The following is a 16,847-nucleotide window of genomic DNA, read 5'->3' on the forward strand; positions in this document are numbered from 1 at the left end:
TAACTTCTTTTATGCTCTTGTGAAATCACCTAGAAGGGACTTCTGGGAGTCTAAACCCAAGCCCAGTTTCTGGCAGATAACTGTCTTCATCAGTCACGTCTCCCCTTATTGCAGAGCTCATCATGCCTTATAAAATGTTTGATTGAAGGGCATGAGGACATACTATATTAGCGTGTGCTTTATGGTGAAGATAATGGGATACAGATCCTCAAAATACTTCTTTCTGCCTGACTTCTAGGTGGTATATGTTATGGGAGGATTTTAAAATGAGACTTTCAGGTACCAGTAGATGGCGTAATGCTTATGTTACTGAACTTACACATGGCAGACCACAGTTCGGGTCCCAGACCCGGTGACTTAACACTGGGTCAACGTACATGCATACCCCAAATCCCAAGAAGGGAATGGAGGAAAAGGAATTATAGCGTGGCCATCCCTCTGGGGGTGAACGCTTGCTTTCTCTCAGTCTCTCTGTGAGTGCATGAGCCCTGTAGCAAAAATCTCTCTTTTAAAAAGAAAAAAAGTGATATTTTCAAAATGAAAGAATTATAGCCTTTGAGAGAATTGGTGCTCCCTTTCAGCATCAGAAAGCAGGAGAATCTCATCCCATCAGAGCTGGCTATCATAGATTGTAATCTCTTTTCCTATATATCTGTTTATGGAAAAACACCTAAAAATGGGGTGAAAGTTAGACTCCATTTAAAGTAGCTAGTTCAGATGTGCAGTTTAGGGGCAGAATCAGGGCCCTTCCTGGTCAACCTTCCCAATGCACAAAAGTGAGGTTGAGGACTGTCATCAGGGCTTAAAAGAGGGCCCTGTGCACCTCAGTATTTGAAGCAGGGACGAGGTGGTGATACAGCAGTGTGGCCTGATGATCTGCAATGCTGAGTCACATGGGAGGGTTTCAGGTTTGCATCCAAACACACAATATTCCCTGAGTATGCAGTGCAGTGTAACTATTGAGGGCTAGCAGAAGCTGAGGGCGGACTGTGGCATCAAACCCTGTTGGGGGTGCTCTCTCTCTCTCTTTCTCTCTCTCTCTCTTTCTCTCAGTCATAGAAGAAATAAACAGACTCTTGAAAAAATATGTATATGATATTTGAAGTAGATTTCATAAAGTCAGAAAACAGAAGTTAGAGCTGCCTCTGAACTCCTTTCTACATTTCCATACCCACAATTTACCCCCACATTCTCACCAGGTTTAACTCAGACCAAATCTTTCAACAGGACTGTCAGAAGTATTCCCCTCTCCTTGTAAATTTTTAATCAGTCCCACTATATTTTTATACCAGGGCTTAAGAAGCCAAGAAGACATTTTGTGCTAAGTAAGCCCAAAGACTAAATACTGAGTTGTGATTCTCTGAAGAAACTGTGGGTTTAGGAATAGGTAGGCAGCAAAGCTGGGTGCAAGGAGACCACTTCAGGGGGAAATCTACCTCAGTTAGAACAGACATGGGCAGGTTTCCCCCACAGCCTCCCCACCTTTCAATGCTAGACTCGAGCTCCAGGAAAGAGAAAGAGATCTACACCTCCTTCTTTATCACCCTGCCTTTTGTAGGTTTACAGATTTTTTTAATCAAATAAATTTTAAGTTTATATATTTATGCCTTGCCTGAAAGATGGGGAGAGGGAGAGAGACCAAGAAAGAGAGACATCCCTAACAAAGTCTTCACACCACAGTTCAACCCCAGCCTCACTGCCAGGATCACAGCCACACATGAGCATGCTTGGAGTGCACAAGGAGCCCTCAGGATGTGAACCCTGGACCTTCCTAGACAACTTCAGCATCACAGAGCATAGTATTACCCCTGCACCACTGCAAGTGGCCTACAGATTTGTTTATTATCATGTACCTCAGGAGTGAGAGAGACCCAAAGAATCTTACCCTCCAATTGGAAACACGCCTGGTATTGCCTGGACTTCAAGCTGCAGGCACACGCTTTGGTGCTGTGGTTGAAGAACTCGTGCACTGATGCTGTGTCAACCAAGGCTGAAGTTCAAGGACGGACCTTCGATTACCAACGAGCTAGTACTTCCACAAGAGCTCTTTACACCTGTCACCAAAATGCCTATGTTTTCTTCTGTGGAGAGACCTCAGAGGGATAAGAAAGTACCTGCCTACTCACCCTCTCTTTCTGTCTACTTGGCATAAGAGGAGTCAGGAAAAGAGGTAACCTCTTTCCGAGAGGAGTCAGGAAAGGAGTTATCCTCTTGCCCTTTGGCAAAAGAAAGCAACCCAGAGACAAGTAGGTGGAGCAGTGGTTAAGGCACTGGACTCCCACATGACTGACCATGGTTCAAGTCCCAGATCTAGAGACTTCAAACTCATACAAGGCATGTGTGCCCAAAATCTCAGGAGAAGAATGGAAGAGAAAGGACTGCAGCATGCCCATCAGCGCTAGGGGGTGATTCCTCACTTTCTCGATTCTCTCTGTCTCTCTGGCAAGTGCACATATGCCCTACAACAAAAACCTAAAAGCAAAAGAAAAAAAAAAAAAGCAAACCAAGAAATTGTCTTGTACTTTCCCTCTTTGGGCTTATAAAACTAGATGTGTTAATTTTATGTTCTCCTTCAGTTCACAAAGTCCTTAGCAATGCCTTCGTAATGCTATTTGGGGTGAGCACAGGTCCTATAACTATGGATTTCTGCACACACTACAACTTCTACAGCTCATCCCTCTCACTCCTGCCTATTCCACCACTTGAGAAGTTGATGAGCCTTGAAAGTGGAGCACAGGCCCCACAGGTCTTTGCTAAGGGACAAGATAATAGCAAAGGGTTCTTCTTGTACTGTGCTGGGCTCATTCATTAATATCAACACTTGACCAAGAAAAGCTACAAAGGTTCCGCTGACCGCCTTCTGCCCTCAATGCAGCTCCAAAGTTCTATTCCCAAGTGCCAGTGACCACAAAGGAACTTTCATTTAAATCAAGGACAACTGGGGGTGGGGGGTTGCCACCTGACAAACTGCATTATAATGAACACCTAGGACTCAGGGGAATGAGCTATTTTAGCTGGAGCTTTCTTGGCCAGAGTTGTCAAAGCCAAAGCGCTAAGCTTCCGTCTACAGCAATAAGCACTATACAGGAAGGCATGGACTTCTTTGAAACCCTCTAACTTTCTCATGACCTTTCTCTTCACTCTCAGAGTAAAGCAGCTGGTCCTTCATGCTAGAGCAGGCAAGAGAATCTTTCTAGGCCACAAGACACCATGTTGGTGCTGCCTTCTTTTCATGGGCAGGCCAGCTTTCTGAATTCCCAGGTTACAGCCTTCTTGATGAACCTAAAAATAGACTGTGTCTTCCATGTAAAACAAAGTCCAATTTTTCTGTTTCAAGCAGAAAATTTGACCAGCTGCTAAAATGTGGCTAGAACTTTCTTTAAATTATTCAATGTCTGCCGTCCTGCTGAGAGCCAAAGCTGTCTTTGCTTTGTCTTCAGTTCCTCCTGCTTCTGCTACTGCTGGTCCGGATTATCAGTCTGTATACTGGCATGGCTTTCTTCAGACTTCAGTCATTCTCCTAGAGAATCTAGTTCAGGATGAATACACCCTTTTTCTCTATAAACTACATAATATCATAATCTCACCCAGCAAGGGTACTAGAATAACTAACCAGATCAAAAAAGAACAAAAAAAAAGTTACAGTCGGGGACATTACTTTCAAATTCATTCAGAAATTTCTCACTGAGAGATGCTGGAAGTCAGCCTCAAGGTTACCACCCTAACTCTGCCTTTTGTTTCCCAGAAAGCAGTTTGAAACTGGGTAGGGACAGCAAAAGTTTTGGTTTCTGGAGGACCTGGTAGATGAGAAGAACAACTCCAGAGACTGGTTACCTTTGGAATCTCCTCCTGGATAGGAGCTGAAACTGAGGGTGGCAGGGACCCAGTGACACCAGCCTATGTCATATAAGACCTTCTTCGCATAGATTCATACACCCTGTACACACCCCTCAGAAGGCCTTCTCTACGTCTTGCCACTCCTCCCACCTTTCCTGGGCCCAGAGCCCTGGGCAGGAGTCTTCTCTATCAGCTTCCAGTGGTTTAACACTTCCAGGAATTTAGGTCCAAGATCCTACCTTGCAAACTCCTGACTCAGCTTCTGGCGGTCTTCCCCCAGGGCTACTAACAACATTATGAAGGAACATTAGCTAACTCTTATGATTAGAATGTCCCCTCTAAGGCCAACAACACTATGAAGAGACATTAGCCAACTCTTATGATTAGAATGTCCCCTCTAAGGCCAGCAGGTGGCATTGTGATTTAAGGCACTGGATTCCAGTGCCAACTCCATGGTTCAAGTCCCAAACCCAGCAGCCTGAAAAACACACAGGGCACGTGTGTTTACATGCCCAAAATTCCAAGAGGAGAATGGAGAAGGGTTTACTTAATGGCCATCCCTCCTAGAGGATGATTTCTCACTTTCCCTCTCCCTCTGTCTCTCTGTTAAAAGAAAAAAAGAGAGCCCTTTAAAACTCATATTAAAATTTAATTGCTACTGTGACAGCATGAAGGGGTAGAGGGTTGGCTCTGTGACTTGGTGGTTAATGCAGCTGGTTAATGCATAGTCACTCGTGGCCAACTATGCAGTTCAAGTCCCAGGCCCAGCAGCTTGAAAAATATCCCAGGTACTTGTGCATGTATGCACAAAATTCCCAAAGGAGGGAGAGATGGAGAAGGGATAGTGGTGTGACATGTCCCATGGGGGTGCTTTATCTTCTCCCTCTCTTTCTCTGTCAAGTGCATGCATCCTCTAGGGAAAAAAAAAAAAAAGTGGGCCCTTGAAGAGTAATTAAGCTGTGAGAGCTCTGCCCTCATAAATGGATTCATGCTGTTATCACAGGACTAGGCTCCTGATAAAGGGCTATGTTCAGTCCTATCTTGTCTGTGTACTTCCTTGCCATGTGAGTCCTTCCACCATGGGATGATCCTCACCAGACATCAGTCCCATGCTTTTAGAATTCCCAGCCTTCAGGGCTGGCAGATGGTGTGGTGTTTAAGGCACTGGACTCCCATATGGCCGACTGCAGTTTGAGACCCAGACCTGGCATCCTGCTTTCTCACTCTCCCTCTGTCTCTCTCTCTCTCTGGTCAAATTGAATAATAACAATAAACAAAATAAAAATAAATAATTAAAAAAAAAAGAATCCCCAGGCTTCAGAATTGTGAGCTGAGGAAGCTTCTGTTCTTTATAAATTATGCAGTCTGCAGTGTTCAGCAGAAAATGATCTAAGAAGGGAACTAGTAGTTAGTGTAATGGCTATGTCGCTGGACTCCCACGTAGTCGACTGTGGTTCGCGTCCCGGACCCGGTGGCTTAAAACTCACGCCGGACGCGTGTGCGTGCGTGCCCAAGATCCCGAGAGGAGAATGGAGGAGAAGGGATTGCGGCGTGACCATCCTCCCTGGGGGGTGATTTCTCGCTTTCTGTCTCTGTATCTCTCTGTCTGTCTGGCGAGCACACGCGCCCTATAGCAAAAACCTCTCCAAAAAAAAAAAAAGAAAGAAAATGAACTAAGAAACTAATCTCTAATACTAACGGCAAACATAGTATTAGAGTACTTCCAGCCTTCAATAGGACTCTGAGCCTGGAGGGGTTGCCCCATGGTGCTAGAAAGTCCCATTTCATGGTGCAGATGACATTTCGAGGGAACTCTAACTAAAAATACTACAAAGGTTTCAGCCACTGAGGATAGTGAGATCATATCACATGATCAAAAACCACCCACAGTATATTTCCTGCCTCTGAGTTAATGGAGGCAAGAAGTCCACCATAATGACTCTACACATTACCTACGGACACCTGTTTCATTTTGTAACAGCCTTCACACAAGTTGGTAGTCTTAGTCTCCAAAGAATCACAAGATGCATGACATAGCCTCTTGTTCAGTTTGGCCAACTGCGTCTGGGAATGAATGAAGTTCTGCACCAGGACAGGATTTGTTAGGAATGCATTCAGCTCTCCTGAGGGTTGGATAACTGCAGCTCCAGAGGAGGCATACACTTCAATAATGGCCTGCTGTAGTCCTGACCTGGCTCTGGCTTTGGCAATGCCTAATTGGCACAGAGTGAATACCAAGAGAATCCTGGGGGGAATGTCTTGTCTAGTGTCAGAAGCAGAGGAGATAATGAGGAACAGACTCTAGGTCTGTTACAGGTTGAGTATCTGTTATCCAAAATGCTTGGGGTGAGAAATGTTTCAGATGTCATACTTTTTTAGAATTTGGAATATGTGCATGTGCATATACATAATGAGATACCTTGGGGATGGAACACAAGTCTAAACACAAAATTCATTTGTTTCCTATATTCCTTACACACAGAGCCTGAAGGTCATTTTATATAATATTTTCACTTTGCAGCATTTTGACTGCAATGTGTTACATGAGGTCTAACTTGGAATTTTGTGGCATCATAGTGACATTCAAATATTTTCAGATTTTTGAATATTTTAGATATTTGATTTTGGGCTTTTTTATTATTACTGATGCTCAACCTGCACTGACTATCAGAATGAAAGATGCTAAGAGCTGACTGGGAGCAGAAACCAGGATCAGTCACACTCATATGGAAGCCCAGAGATGACGCTACGGAAAAGCAAACAGAAGAATGAGTGGGTAGGCTAGATGAACCAGGGCTACTCTAGACCCTCCAGACAACAGTACTGCATTAGCCTGGGGAAAGCCCAGGCTTTCTGCCACACAAGGTTTTAGAAATGTTGCTCCCTGGCACAAGTCACTACCTATATCTCAACATCTTCAACTTCTCGAAGCAGTCCACTCCAGTAGGGTGTACATATCTTTCCCCAGCCTTGAGATTCTTTGGTGTACTTCTTTTTCAGAGAATGAATATGGTGAACTGGGGTAAAAAAGCTGCAAACCATTTGAAAACATAATAGACCTCTTTAGAAATACAAAATTGAGCTTTCGAAGAGAAATACACTGCAGTAGGTTAAAAAAAAAAATAGCTGTATCCTAATCCCTGAAATTTGTTAATGTTATTTGAGAAAAGATCTCTGCAGATGTGATTAAGTTAAGAATCTAGTAATGGGGAGATTAACCTGGATGGTCCAGGTGGGCCTTAGAGGCCATCTTTATAAGATGTCTTTATAAGAAAGAGATAGAAAGTACTCCCACACATAGAAGAGGAGTAATGTAACCATGGAGGCAGAGATTGGAGTGATGCGACCACAAGTCAAGGAATGGTAGCAACCACTAGAAGCTGGAAGAGGCAAGGAACATCCTCCAGAAGAAGCTCTAGAGAAAATGCAGTCCTATCAAGACTTTGACTTCAGTCTTCAGTCTGATTTCAGATTTCTGGCCTCCCAAACAGTAGTGAAAAGATACAGTTCTGTTGTTTTAAGCCACCAAGATTGTAGTACTTTCTTACAGCAGCCATAGGAAACTAATATATCCAAAAAATAAAGAAAGAAAGAAGAAATCTTAAAAATTGAAAACCAGAGTGAAAGTGCTAACACCTTGGCTGGTCAGATGCATTTGCTTATCTTGTAAAATGGATGCTAGAGTTTTACTGGCCACATGGGGTAGTAACAAGGCCTATGCTGGGATCCAGGAGTTAGAACTGCAACCCTTTGCACATACACATTCTCATGCACAAGCCAAATATCTTAAAGGGCTCACCATCTGGGACAGACGGGATGTGGACATAGGTCCTGCACACAAACAAAGGGAGATAAGAAAACTTGCCCAAGTCCTGGATTAAGGGGGTGTGGGAGTGGTCTCCCTTAATAACTCATTACTCAGGACCAGCAGTTAGCCTAATGGCTATGCCGCTGGACTCCCACGTAGTCAACCACAGTTCGAGTCCCGGACCCGGTGGCTTAAACTCACGCCAGGTGCATGTGCGTGTGTGCCCAAGATCCCAAGAGGAGAATGGAGAAGAAGGGATTGCAGCGTGGCCATCCCCCCTGGGGGGTGATTTCTCGCTTTCTGTCTCTCTGTCTCTCTCTGTCTGTCTGACGAGCACACACACCCTATAGCAAAAAGCTCTCCAAAAAATAATAATAATAATAACTCATTACACCAAGCCTGCCCTCAAATGAGCTGAGGTTCAATTTTATGCTACCTGAGAGTTTGAGACAATCCCTGGCACAAAATTTAGCATTACATATGGTACTTCATACTGCACTATGAAGTCTAAATCTAAATTTACAAGCTATATGAGACAAGAAGCTATCTTGGACATGGGTCAACAGAGGAACACAAAAATGGTACCCAAATGCCAGAAATTGATTATAAGATGCTTTTAGCAGATAAATAATTTAAAATGATTAAACAAATTAAAGATCAGATCAACAAGAGATACAAAAGATTTTTTTTTTTGGAGAGATTTTTGCTATAGGGCGCGTGCGCTCGCCAGACAGAGACATAGAGACAGAAAGTGAGAAATCACCCCCCAGGGGGATGGTCACGCCGCAATCCCTTCTCCTCCATTCTCCTCTCAGGATCTTGGGCACACACGCACACGCGCCCGGCGTGAGTTTTAAGCCACCAGGTCCGGGACGCAAACCACAGTTGACTATGTGGGAGTCCAGCGACATAGCCATTATGCTACCTGCTGGTTCCCACGAAAGATTATTTTTTAAAATACCTGGAAGATTTGAAAATTATTCAAATGGAACTTCTAAAGTTAGACCTAAGTCTAACCATGAAAATCACTTATGTTTCATATATACCTTACATATATAGTCTGGAGGTCATTTTATTCACTATTTTTGTATTGCAGTGCTTTGACTGTGTGACCCGTCTCGGGAGATGAGGTATAGAATTTTCCACTTGGGTCAAGTATCGAACTCTGGGCTCTCACATTAGGAATGCTCAGCCTCTGTTATTATATCAAGCCTGGGGACCGTCCCCTCATGCTTCAGCGCCGCCACCAAGACCAGGCAGCCAGCTCTGGGGCTGCTTGGGACCTGGGCATTAAAGATTTCCCTTTCTGACTGGACACACTCTAGTTGAAAATTGAAAAGCCTTGGGGCCTCAGGACTATTTGTTTATTGTTCCTATTCCCTGTCCCCTGCCAAATCTCCTTCAGGTCCCCATGACTAAGACAAGGGAAAAACACCAATCGCTTAACTGAAACACATCCATCACAAGCCTACCGCATCACCTGTCATACAGCTGAAACGCGAGTAAAAGGCAAGGAGACCGAGAAGGTGACCTTGCAGCTGGATGGAATGTGTGTTCACGGGGAAAGAACGCAGGCGTGTGCTTAAATGGTACAGTGTTTCACACACAAGCATGAAACAAAAGCAAAGGTAGGAATGTCACTGATGCTGGAAGCAATATAAAAACTAGACCAGGAGACCTGCTAACTATTGGGTGGTAAAAGTCATGATGCATTTTTAGCATAAAAAAAAAAGTACGCCATGACTTTTCTGACAACCCAGTAGAATTGAGGGCTTAAACCGGAAACTGTAACCTGGTGGGTGGTCCACAGGTAAGGAAACAACATCAGAACTTGACTCTGGGATTTCAAATATTTCAGCTGGTAATTCATATCCAGAAATGGGGAGGTTTCATAGGAAAACCAGGGCTCCAGGTTTCTCCTGGAGAATAAGCTTTGGCAACCTCAGCAACCCTTAGGGTAGCTATCAGTGAGAAGTAGCACTTAGCTCTCTTGACCTATCTGGCCCCTACTTCAGACCAAATATTTGTTTATTCTGTTAACTTTCTTCCTTCCTTTTCTTTTCTTTTTTTTTGAGAGGTTTTTGCTACAGGGTGCATGCACTCTCCAGAGAGACAGAGAGATAGAAAGTGAGAACTCACCACCCCCCCAGGGGTGATGGCCACACCGCAATCCCTTCTCCTCCATTCTCCTCTCAGGATCTTGGATATGCACACACACGCTCCCCATATGAGTTTAATCCACTGGGTCCGGGACTCGAACCACAGTCGGCTACATGGGAGTTCAGCGACATAGTCATTACGTTAACTGCTGGTCCCCGTTAACTGTCTTTTCAGCCTTAAACTACTTCCTCTAGGATCAGATACTCCACATTTTGGTTAATTAATATTTGGGTTTTATTTATTCAGCTGCTCCTTATTAAGGGAAACCGTATCATTTAACACGCAAAGACATGCTTGAGAACAAATGTTGGAACTGTTCATTATACCAGGAAGAGGGTCATGAACTGGGCCTCCCCAAGGCAAATGGCCCAGTGAGGACCTTTCCTTAAACACCCTTTTGTGAATGGTAGGTGGAAATTTCCACACTATTGATTCCTGGCTTTGGAGGTCAAGAAAAGAACAAATATTGATTTTTTTAAAAACCACAAGGATTATGCTAGCAGGTAGTATGGTGGTTAAGACACTGGATACTACATGGCGGACTCCACAGTTCAAGTCCCAGGCCCGGTGGCTTGAAAAGCATGCTGGCCACATGTACATGCATACCTAAAATCCCTGGAGAAGGGCTTGTGGCATGGCCATTCCCCCTCTAAAATCCCTGGAGAAGGGGTTGTGGCATGGCCTCTCTGTCTGTCTGTCTGTCTCAGACAAATGTACTCATTCTATGGTAAAAACCTAAAAACCACGAATAAACAAAAACAAAAAACCTACAAATGATTAGCCACGGGGAAAAAAGTAGCAAACTTAGTAATCATAAAGACTTGACATCAAGAATGTTTTCATTCCTAGTATCAATGAACTTTCATTAAAGGAGATACAGTAGTTCCCTGATAAGAAATCATGATGACAGCAATGTTTACATGTAATGCATTCTGCACCAAGCACTGTGACACTTGATACATAGTAACTCAGACTCACCACCACCCTGAGAGGCAGTAAACTATTATCCTCATTTTACAGATGAATCCGAATTTGACCCCAAGCCCTTGAGCTCTGAAGTTCCTACTAATAACCACATGTCTCATCCAGAAGCAAGCCTGATCTGACACAACATGTGGGAAGACTGTGCTGCTCACAAGCAGCACCCACTGCACATGTTGTTTATGCTGATGCTGTAAATACGCGATGGGCCAGGTTGATTTCCCCTCAAATAAGCACCTTGGTGGGAACTTCTCAAGGTCAATTTATGGCCCAAGGAGCATGACTGGCAATGCACACATCACCAGCTGCCTGTATCCCAGATCACCTGGGACTGGTAAGGAATTCTCTTCCTTGGGGTTAAGGGCATGAGACTAGGCAGGGAGGCGCTTCTGGAGGAGAGGAATAAGAGGCTGGAGCCAGCCACTCTGTCCCTTATGTCTGGAGTTGAGAGTACTCAGTATGGTCAGCCCAAGGGACTACTGGGAACAGATTGTTTTCCCCACTGCCCTTGCTTCCTTGAGCTAATTTGAGGGCTACACAGAGGAATTAGTCTTGAGAAAGGGAATGAACATAACCACCCACCACCCAGTTTTGCTTTACCTGAGTCCACTATTCCCTTTGTCATGCTGACAGCTTCTCCTAAGGATGGCAGCTTTCCTGTAAAAGGACTAACAATCTGGTTAAAAACGCACCTGTCAATATCTCACTATCAAAATTGGTATATTGCCAGCACCATATGAATTTGGAGAACCCCAAAATGGCCAGTCTGATAGTTCTTGTCCTCAGGAAGCTCAGAGTGAACAGAAATCACACACAACATACACATCACAAAGAGCCACTACCACCCCAGGGATGGCAGACTCCACGTCCATTCAGCAAGCATGCATTTGCTGGCACAGGTGTTCGGCCAGCATTTCTGGAAGTGAGATTCAGGCAGACAGTCTGCAAGGAAGAACAGGAATATGCAGAGAGCTCAGTTACAGATGGCTTGAATTTGGACCGTGGCTCAACCACTAACTATTGGGTTGTTGGAAAAGTCATGACATATTTTTTTTCTATGTTTTTCTATGCAAAAATGTGTCATGACTTTTCCGAGCACCCAGTAGTTCATAGAAATACTTCCATGTATGGGCTTGGGTTTCCTCTTCTATACAATGGGGACGATTTTACTTGCCTCATGGAGGACGTGGCAAGGATGAAACACGGTAACGTGTAAAGCACTTAATGACCATGCATGTAAGTGTCATCTACATTTGTCCTTAATTGCCGGTGGCTCACCATGGTAAATCTTTGGGATGTCAAAGCACACTGTTCCGACTGGAGAAAAAGCCAGAAAAGAAGCACGCTCTATACACTCCGTCTTGGTTATGTACATTCCTGTGATTAAATGGCAGGAAACATGCTTTTTTTTTCTTTGTTAATCGTCATCCATTTAACTTTTTTATGAAAGATTATTTATTTATTTCCTCCATGAGCAAGAGAGACATAGAGTGAGAAAGAGGCAGCATGCCCAGCAGGGTCTTGACACTACAATCCACCCCAGCTTTCATTGAGCCAGCCCTGGATTAAGGGCATATGCATGCCCAGAGTACCCACAGAGGTCTCTGGACATGACCTAGGAAGCCTGCCCCATGGGACTGCCTTGCAAACTGTCACATTTTACTGCTGTCTGGTCCCCATCCATTTAACGTTTACAAAAGGACCCAATGTGCTCAGCTGATAGCATATGCTGTTAGTGTTAGTTCTCTCCCCTCCTTGTGATAAATATGGCAAGCAGCTTCCAAGTACATATAGGCTCTGGTACTTGGCAAGACCCCCTGGCCCCACATTACCAGCCTGACAGATTAGAGACAGACAGACAGACAGGCATGGGTTGCATATGTTTGAATGTCTGCCTGGTATGAGGCAAGGGACCAATCCTTAACTAAGTATGCAAATGAAGAACCTTGCAGATGACTTCCAACTGCAGCCTAAGCATGGTGTGGAGCAGTGGCAGGCCAGGTGCTGAAGTCTTGACACCTTCCTGTCCTCCCCTCCCATCCACCCCCACCCCACCTGGGCTAGGCCTGGATTCATGCAGTGTCAGCAGGACTTACTAAACAAAATGACTTCAGTCATCCTGTCAAGCAAATTACCTCTGCAGAAATGCTTTCAGCCCAAATGAGGTGGGCTGGGAATCAGCTTGAGGCGCACAGGGCAGCTTGGTGAGTCAGAGCCTGGCACAAGAGACAAAGGCCAGAGGAGCCAACATCTGCAAGCTGGGGTCCCCCAACCAACAGACTACCAAGCCAAGGGATGAGTCAAGAGCCCTCAGCATAGACACAGCCAAACACCAGGCTGGAGGGATGCCCAGTCAAACATGCTGGGGGCCAACTAGGAGATGCACAGTTACACTCCAGTGGACACTGAGGTGTCCACTCCAGTTACATTAAGGTCAGTATTGCACCAGCTTGAGTCTATGCTGCCCCTCGGTCAGAATTGCTCCCGATATCCTCAGTCAAATGCCAGAGTGAAGGAGGCCCCTGTGACGTGGGCTGAAGGAAATCAGGCGGGAAGACTGGAGAAGCACAGTTATCAGTCATGTCTTCTAGCTTCTCACCTACGTTCTGGGTCAAGTTCTGGGACAAAGGGAAAGGAGAGACAATTGGGTCGGGAGTAAGAAATAGGGAAGGGCAGCCTCCTTACTGCCTCGAGCTTATCCCTTCGCTGCCACTGCTCTCCCGCGGCCCTGTTCCCGCCATGTCCTCTTCACCGATAAAGCTACTTCTCTTGAGTCACACAAGGAGAAAGAAGCCTTAGCAACTGGAAACCGAAACTCTTCGCGTATGCTTTCTTTCTGCCTCCGCCAACGAAGCCTGACTCCCTCACCAAAGCCAGTTAATGGAGGCGACACAAGGAAGCCCGTGCAGGTCAAAGCGGAGCGGCCTGGTGCTACTTCCGCCTCCAGGCCCGGGCAGGCTGTGCACATGTGCAGGATGAGACTCCGCCCGCAGAGGTCTGTTCCCACTGTGCCCTGAGAGCCAAAGGCACAAAGCCTTCCGGATCGTCAATCTTTCGCAGACGAATTCTTATAAAGCTTACCTTCAAACAAGCCATCAAAGTCAAAACTGCACCTCCAGCTCAAAAGACCATCAACAGGGTGCTGCAAAGCCTCCCCTTGATGATGAAGAGGGACTTGATTGTAGCGAAGAAGAATGGGAGAACCAGCAGTTAGCGTAATGGCTGTGTCGCTGGACTCCCACGTAGTCAACCGCGGTTCACGTCCCGGACCCAGTGGCTTAAAACTCACACTGGGCGCGTGTGCGTGCGTGCCCAAGATTCCGAGAAAATGAAAGAGAAGAGATTGCAGCGTGACCATCCCCCCTGGGGGGTGATTTCTCGCTTCCTGTCTCTCTGTCTCTCTCTCTCTTGTGGAGCGACCGCATCCTAGAGTGAAAAAACCTCTAAAAAAAAAAAGAAGAAGAAGAATGGTATGACTGTAATGGGGGCAGGCTGCTTGGAAACCAGTGGCTATTTCCTAGACACTCTTTTGGGGACTTCCAGATAAACGTCTTAGGTAAAAAGGGTGATACACTAGTTCATTTCTGTGACAAAATCTAGGGCCAAATGATTCTATGCACGCACGTGTTTTGCTTTGACTGTGCTAGTTTACATGAAAAAAAAAAAATAAAGGAAGGTGGATGTGCAGGCTGTAATGAGCCTGTCCAGTGAACTGAACAGTGCCTACAAGGTTCTCTGTCACATGTAGCATTGTTCAACGGTGAAGAAAACGTATTTGTCACTGAGAGACTTACACCCTCATATCAGCCATCACCACATGGTTCACTTGAAAATGTTCATCTTCCTGTTGCCCCACCACCAGCTGAAATCACTGATCGTTTTATAACGCCAGCAGACATCACCAAATGAGGCATGTTCCACCAAAGCAGCACATTCTCGATGCTGCCCCCTCCTTTGCAACATGTATCACCCACGCATTATGATCAGCCACGTGAGGATTTTCATGCTCCTCCTGCAGGATTGTCCATGGCTAAACCTCCAGCTCGGTCTGTCAGGAAACCTTTTGTATTTCAACAAGAAAACACACCAATTTAATAAGTCTCCCTATTCCGGATGACTCAAATTCAGGTGCTAGAGAAACAGCAAAAAAAAAAAAGAAGAAGAAGAAGAATGGTATGACTGTAATGGGGGCAGGCTGCTTGGAAACCAGTGGCTATTTCCTAGACACTCTTTTGGGGACTTCCAGATAAACGTCTTAGGTAAAAAGGGTGATACACTAGTTCATTTCTGTGACAAAATCTAGGGCCAAATGATTCTATGCACGCACGTGTTTTGCTTTGACTGTGCTAGTTTACATGAAAAAAAAAATAAAGGAAGGTGGATGTGTCCAGGCTGTAATGAGCCTGTCCAGTGAACTGAACAGTGCCTACGAGGTTCTCTGTTCACATGTAGCATTGTTCAACGGTGAAGAAAACGTATTTGTCACTGAGAGACTTACAGCCTCATATCAGCCATCACCACATGGTTCACTTGAAAATGTTCATCTTCCTGTTGCCCCACCACCAGCTGAAATCACTGATCGTTTTATAACGCCAGCAGACATCACCAAATGAGGCATGTTCCACCAAAGCAGCACATTCTCGATGCTGCCCCCTCCTTTGCAACATGTATCACCCACGCATTATGATCAGCCACGTGAGGATTTTCATGCTCCTCCTGCAGGATTGTCCATGGCTAAACCTCCAGCTCGGTCTGTCAGGAAACCTTTTGTATTTCAACAAGAAAACACACCAATTTAATAAGTCTCCCTATTCCGGATGACTCAAATTCAGGTGCTAGAGAAACAGCACCTCCTGCTCACCATTATCCTGAATATTGCACCCTCGTCACATGCTTCCACAGCAACATTGTGCAACCTCACCCCCTCCACCAATAAGCCGTCCAATGCCACCTGCTCCCCAGGCTGCAAGTGCTCCTCACTTGGTACCTAGTCAAACTCCACCTCCACCAATGACCTCTGCTCCATCGCCAATAACCCCTCTCCCTGGACACATCATTGCCCAGATGCCACCTTAAAGAATCATCTTCATCTAGGACCTTCCCCATTTCAACACGGTGGTCTGCCTGTAACTGCACCCTCTCCTCACCATAATAATCCTAACTCTTTACCCAAGTCACAGAAGATCAAGGAACTCTAAGCCCTGCATTTACACAGCCAGGAGGAATGAGTCCTGGTTTACGGCCAGCACTGAGAGGGCCACCACCTCCTCCATGAACGCAGTATCTGCCTTCTCCAACCCCACTTCCCGTCCACATCACCTAGCTCAGACAAGATACAGACTGTGTCACCAATGATTACGTAGTATCTTTAACTGAACATACGGTGAGGCGAAGAAAAGACTTAGTATTGTCCATCTTTTAATTACACTTTGGCTATTTGGGGAAGGAAAATTACCTCTTACTGAGGTGGCTATAAAACACAGGGTTTTGTCTCTGAAAATGCCTTGAAATCTTGACCTTAGGATTGATTTCAAGCACTGTACTATAGTGCAGATAAGTGGCTCTGTTAAGCACAGCTATATTTTAACAACTTTGTTTCCATATGTACCAAATGGAGGCAAAGATGGCCACAAGAAAAAAAGAAAAAAAAATCTTCATTGTTCCACTTTCAAAAATGTTGTTTTTGTTAAACCCAAGGTTTAGTTTTCCCTGTGATACTTTTTGTTAACCTGTGCAAAAGGATTACATTTCAATATGGTTGTGAAAATGCTATTTTTATGTGAACTTACATGCAGCTACATACTTTTCTTAAAAATCATTATGTTTTGCTACTCATTTCCCAAAGTTACAATAAAATCCCAAAAGTAAAATATAGAATTTGCTGTAAGCCAAACTACTAAATGGCAGAAAATTATTACACATTTTGGGATGTAGTGAGTATACAATGCACTTGATGCTTTTACATTTTTAGGCATTCTCAGGGGCACCCAAATACTTTGGAATTCTGGTATTAAGGCTTACTTATGTTTGCAAAGTAAAGAAAACATTACTAGGGACCAAC

General features: G+C 44.8%; 2 pseudogenes; both read left to right on the plus strand.

Annotated features, from left to right (window-relative positions):
• Nucleotides 1-13,611: 13,611 nt before the first annotated feature.
• Nucleotides 13,612-14,931, plus strand: LOC102487503 (E3 ubiquitin-protein ligase Hakai-like; annotated as a pseudogene).
• Nucleotides 14,932-14,939: 8 nt separating this feature from the next.
• LOC114007263 (E3 ubiquitin-protein ligase Hakai-like) lies at nucleotides 14,940-16,061 on the plus strand (annotated as a pseudogene).
• Nucleotides 16,062-16,847: the final 786 nt, after the last annotated feature.

The sequence above is a fragment of the Tupaia chinensis genome, unplaced genomic scaffold (genome assembly GCF_000334495.1).
Source record: "Tupaia chinensis unplaced genomic scaffold, TupChi_1.0 Scaffold000146_1, whole genome shotgun sequence".
Classification (NCBI taxonomy): domain Eukaryota; kingdom Metazoa; phylum Chordata; class Mammalia; order Scandentia; family Tupaiidae; genus Tupaia; species Tupaia belangeri.